Below are 6,000 nucleotides of genomic sequence, written 5' to 3' on the forward strand. Positions count from 1 at the left end.
TTTTCAAAAAACTACAATAAAATTTATTAGCCCCCCCCGAATCTCTCAAATAAGGAAACTAAAATCTATTCTTGCACATAGAAAAGCTTTGATACCATGTTAGAATCTGATAAGATGAATAATCCAGAAAACTAGTGCAAAGAATAAATATCTAAACTATGAATGCAAATGATACAAAATCAAAATAGCATCATAGAGTTAGTCTCCAAGAGAGTAATGCAAATGCTGGAAGCAAAATATCATTAAGAGGATGCAAAAACCAGAGATGCAAATACAAGCCAGGTAGCATGCTTATATAGGCTAGGAAGAGGGAGGAGGTGACAACACCAACCAATGAGGAGAAACCATCTATCGAACTAAAGATAGCAAAGTATCTTCCCAAGATAGCTAATGGATGCTCACATGTAGGAAGGTGACACCTCACAACCATTCACCTAATAAGACATGCTTTATTAACCTAAGCGAGATTATTAAAAGTGTAGGAAAAACCTTGCAAAATAGGAAAAATAAAAAAACTACACTAACAGGTGCACATGAAAAGTGATATAAAAGAGTTTAACATCATAAACATAAAAAGGTAGGAGATAAGTGTCTACTATCATTCAAATTGCATTTTTCTTAATTTCATATATCTCTTTATTAGTTAGGCAAGGAACTAATGTTTTCAATTCACCTCCTTATTAATTTGTGCATTTTCTAAAATATCAAAGTTCTAAAGTTTAGCAAACATTTTATTTTTAAATTAATTTATATTAATTTACTTCTATTTTTCCATTGGTCTAGTGCACTCTTCCTGGGGTTAATATTATTTCAAGATCAAAAAATAAGAATAATTATCATCAACATTAATTACATTTAATGTCATGTACACCACCACCACTATCAAAAACGGATCAACATTGTACAATTTTGAGTGATTGTTAAGAAGAGAGTATTTATTATTAATTTCTTATTCATATTTATTTTGTTTTATATGAGAATAGCTTTTAAACAAGGTATTTTTTTCCACCAAAATTGCTTGTGTCTAATGGAAAAACCAGTGGCTTGTAGAGAGTATTTAATAGTTAAAATATTTAATAAGTGTCATTGGTATTTTAAAACAGTGTTCATAATATGAGTTATTATTATTATTTGTACATAGATGTTCATTATAATTGCTAATTGTTGATATATTAAATGAAATTATTTTTTTAATTAAAAACAATTAATAAGTGTATCTAAAATTTATTTAATAATGTTCAACATTTTAATTTTTTTTTTTAAATTGTTAAATTAAATTAGTGTAAAATTTAAAAAAAATTAATTTTGTAAAAATAAATTAATTCATTGAAACATTAATTAATGGTACTAATTTAAACTTTTATAAGTCTTTTGTTTCTAAATTTAATGAAATATCTAATCTTACTTATTATTATATTTAATATAGAACATAAAATAAAACATATTCTTCTTTATAAAATATTTATTCAATTAGTTTTTTACAAGATGGTATATATTTTAGGTTTCCTAAACTTGAAAACTAAATAATCTAAGTATTGAAATTTTGACATCTAACTCATATTAACCAAAGGAAACCTTTGTATGACCAAAATTAACTTAGTACCCAAAAAATAGCCTTTTCATTTTTAAATTGCAGAAGGCAGGGACTCAAGCTCCCTCAGAGCTCTTGTTTTATGATATAGTCCACTTGCAATTAAATTTTCTCCATTCTAAATAATACTACATTTATTTTTATTTAAGATCTTGATTTCTTGTGATATATATTCTTAATTTTTTTAAAAACATTATTTAGTTCAATAACCAAACAATCGTAATATCTCTACAAAAAAATTATCCAACAAACAAAATGTGGTTATGATCTTTTTATTATTGAACTAAAATAAAATGTAATATTATTTTAATTTTTAAGATCTTTAAAAGCTATAGTAAAATGCAATTAAATATGTGTTTTGTTAACATAAGTATTCCTATATATTATCTATACACCAAAAAATTTATATATTTTTATTTTAAATATAGTAGTTTTTAATTTAAATTGTACATCTACAAAATCTAAACTAAAAATTATATATTAATTGTACAAACTAATAACACTCACAAATTTTCTTCCGATGACATCAAATTTTCACAGTCCATTATAAATATTACATAACTTTTTTCAATTATATATGTATTTTCCTTTTAACTATCAAACTTAATCACATTTTTAAAATACCAGCCTTCTAAATTTAGTTTAAAATTGATTTGATTCTCATCTTCTATTGGAAAAAAAGGTCCCCATTCCAATCGCCGACAATAATCCGATACAAAGAGGGGACCCATCAAGCGTGTGAGTATTGTTAGTATGTTTATGGGCACACACATTGCATGTTGTGACGTTGCATACAATAATTGGGCCAAAAATGTGCATACAATGATACAATCAACAACAACAATCAATACAAGATCAACAACAATAATCAATCTATGATTTTCCTTTTAAAAGCACAAAAATATGCACATACAATATTTTCTGTTTTCCTTCTAAAAGCACAAAAATAAGTGCATACATTTTTGTGGTACAAAATTTTGTGTATCTGATAGGGGTTTGTGAAACTGGGGGAAAACATGGTCTTTATAAATTGCTTGGCTATTGACACGGTTTCAACCAGCTGTCAAAACCTCATTTTATTAAAAAAAAAAAAACTTCTATTCTATATAATTTTCATACATCAATGCATAAATTAATATTAATATTGATGTAATATTAATCAAATTTGAAAAAAAAATCAATACAATACATAGATTTTTAGATAGCTAAAATAGTTAAGGTAAATATCCAATCTCTACAACTACAAGAATCCTCCAATATTTTTCCATGGAATGGAAACATGGATTTTCTGAGAACTACTCACATTTTCAATCACAAAACCATTATCCCTTTGGAGTTGCCTCCAGCCAGAATTTGTCTCGCACCACAAAATTATTGTCAGTAAATGGTTTGAGATCGTTAGTAAATGGTTTATTATTAAAGTTTTTTTAAGCTTTGCATATTTTAAGTTGAAGTACCATACACCTCTCTAACATTGCACAGAGTCAGCTAGAAAGCAACACTCATCGATTAGTACAATGCACTAATTTTACTCTTTATCATAACAGTTTGTCAAATTTTTTGTTGTATGTGGTTGCCTGGTTGGGCATTGCAGATTTTGTAACAATGGCGAATGAGTGGAGCTCATAGACTCTACCTACAAGAAGACACCATATCCAGAGATTTGCATTTCAATATTGCAATTGTATTGGGGAATTGGATGGGTTGTTTGGCATGACAAGCAAGACGTTCCAGAAGAACTTATTTTTCATATATTGAGGTAGGCAATTTTCTTCATTCTTTCTGATAGACCCACTAGGGTATAGGGGAAGTAGAAAGAGAACATTTCTCAGCAAAATTTATGAGGCAGAGCAAGTTGTATAATAATTTAATACAGGAATTTTGTAGCTGATGTGAAGAATAATATATGTAATGCTTTGTTTTAAGAGAATTATGAAAAAAGTTCAACCGGTCATGGTTGATTAGTAACAACAAATCAAGAAATAAAACCTGACAAAGTAACATTAACTATGTTCTATTGATTCACTGTGATCTCCAATGTTTATAAAACTGAGGAGAAGCTCATTATATTTCACCTTAAATGAAAAGAGAAAATACAAAATATTGATAGATTGATGCTTCAGGGGAGGGTCTAATTTTAGCCCAATTTAGTGCAAGTGCAAGTCAAGTCATTGCTCACTACTACCAACTCATTCACCTTGGCTATGATGTAAGAAACATATTATCACACAAATATTTGGTATTTTCTCTATAGTTTTCAATGATTCTCTTGTATCCCTACACCAATTTTGCAATTGGATTTTTGTCAATTGTTTCTTTCAAACATAAATTACTGATTAAATGAATCATATGTTTCCTACATCGTAGCCAAGGCGAATGAGTTGGTGGTAGTGAGCAATAACTTGACTTGCACTTGCATTAAATTGGGCTAAAATTAGACCCTCCCCTGAAGCATCAATCTATCAATATTCTGTATTTGCTCTTTTCATTTAAGGTGAAATACAATGAGTTTCTCCTCAGTTTTATGAACATTGGAGAACATAGTGAATCAATAGAACATAGTTAATGTTACTTTGTCAGGTTCTATTTCTTGATTTTTTGTTACTAATCAACCATGACCAGATGAACTTTTTTCGTAATTCTCTTAAAACAAAGCATTACATATATTATTTTGTCACATCAGCTACAAAATTCCTATACTGAATTATTATACAACTTGCTCTGCCTCATAAATCTTGCTAAGAAATGTTCTATTTCTACTTCCCCTGTACCCTAGTGGGTCTATCAGAAAGAATGAAGAAAATTACCTACCTCAATATATGAAAAATAAGTTCTTCTAGAACATCTTTCTTGCCATGCCAAACAACCCATCCAATTCCCCAATACGATTGCAATATTAAAATGCAAATATCTAGATATGGTGTCTTCTTGTAGGTAGAATCGATGAGCTCCGCACATTCGCCATTGTTACAAAATCCACAATGCCCAACCAAATAACCACATACAATGAAAAATATGACAAACTATTATGATAAAGAGTAAAATTAGTGCATTGTACTAATCGATGAGTGTTGCTTTCCATCTCACTCTGTGCAATGTTAGAGAGGTGTACAATACTTCAACTTAAAATATGCAAAGCTTAAAAAAACTTTAATAATAAACCATTTACCGACGATCTCAAACCATTTACCGACAATAATTTTGTGGCGTGAGACAAATCTTGGCTGGAGGCAACTCCAAAGGGATAATGGTTTTGTGATTGAAAATGTGAGTAGTTCTCAGAAAATCCATGTTTCCATTCCATGGAAAGATCTCTTATTGAGTCTTCACATTTGGGCTCTTGTTCTGAACAATTTCACATTTGATTATGCTCTTTATGTTTTGATGAACTGGCTTCCTACCTACTTTGAAATGGGCCTTCATCTGAGCCTTCACAATATGGGTTCTTCTAAGATGCCGCCCTATTTGAAGATGTTTGTGTTTTCTAATGTTGGTGAGTGATTGTTGATCATATGATTACCAAAAGGCAAATTTTTGTGACACATATGAGAAAATGGCTCAACACTGGAGGATTTCTTGTTGCTACTTTTTCTTTGGTGATGATGCCCACTTTGAGAAGTTCTTGAGGAGCTGTGATGTGTTCTTCGATGTGCCTTGGATCTCTTGCACTTGGAAGGGCGGGTTTTGTTGTTAATCACTTGGATGTTGCTCCTCGTTATGCGGGGATTGTAATGGGGATTTATAATACCGTTGGTACCATGGTTGGAATTGTTGGTGTGAGCTTGATTGGTCAGATTCTTGAGTCAGCTAAAGTTGCCCATATGGATCTCTCAGATCCAAATAGCTGGACGAAGATCTTTTACATTCCAACATTCCTTTGCAATTGTAGTGCGGCCATATTCTTGGTGTTTGCAATAGGGGAGAGAGTTTTTGATTAGATCTCAGCCATTATAACCATTTACCGATGATCTCAAACCATTTACTGACAATAATTTTGTGGCGTGAGACAAATCCCGGCTGGAGGCAACTCCAAAGGGAAAGCCTGTCGGCTAAACATAAAAGGTTGGAGATAAGTGTCTACTATCATTCAAATTGCATTTTTCTTAATTTCATATATCTCTTTATTTTATGATATAGTCCACTTGCAATTAAATTTTCTCCATTCTAAATAATATTACATTTATTTTTACTTAAGATCTTAATTTCTTATGATATATATTCTTAAAATTTTGTTAAAACAATATTTAGTTCAATAATCAAACAATCTTAATATCTCTAAAAAAATTATCCAACAAAAAAAATGTAGCTATGATCTTTTTATTATTGAACTATAATAAAATGTAATATTATTTTAATTTTTAAGATCTTTAAAAGCTATAATAAAATGCAATTAAATATGTGTTTTGTTA

General features: G+C 29.8%; 1 pseudogene; it reads left to right on the top strand.

The window, feature by feature from the left end:
- The window catches only part of LOC149554194 (putative anion transporter 5), a 58,564-nt pseudogene extending 53,035 nt beyond the window's left edge, over window positions 1-5,529 (top strand).
- The last annotated feature ends 471 nt before the right edge of the window (window positions 5,530-6,000 follow it).

The sequence above is a fragment of the Cupressus sempervirens genome, chromosome 6 (assembly GCF_028749045.1).
Source record: "Cupressus sempervirens isolate cs-2001-9-10 chromosome 6, ASM2874904v1, whole genome shotgun sequence".
NCBI classification, from domain to species: domain Eukaryota; kingdom Viridiplantae; phylum Streptophyta; class Pinopsida; order Cupressales; family Cupressaceae; genus Cupressus; species Cupressus sempervirens.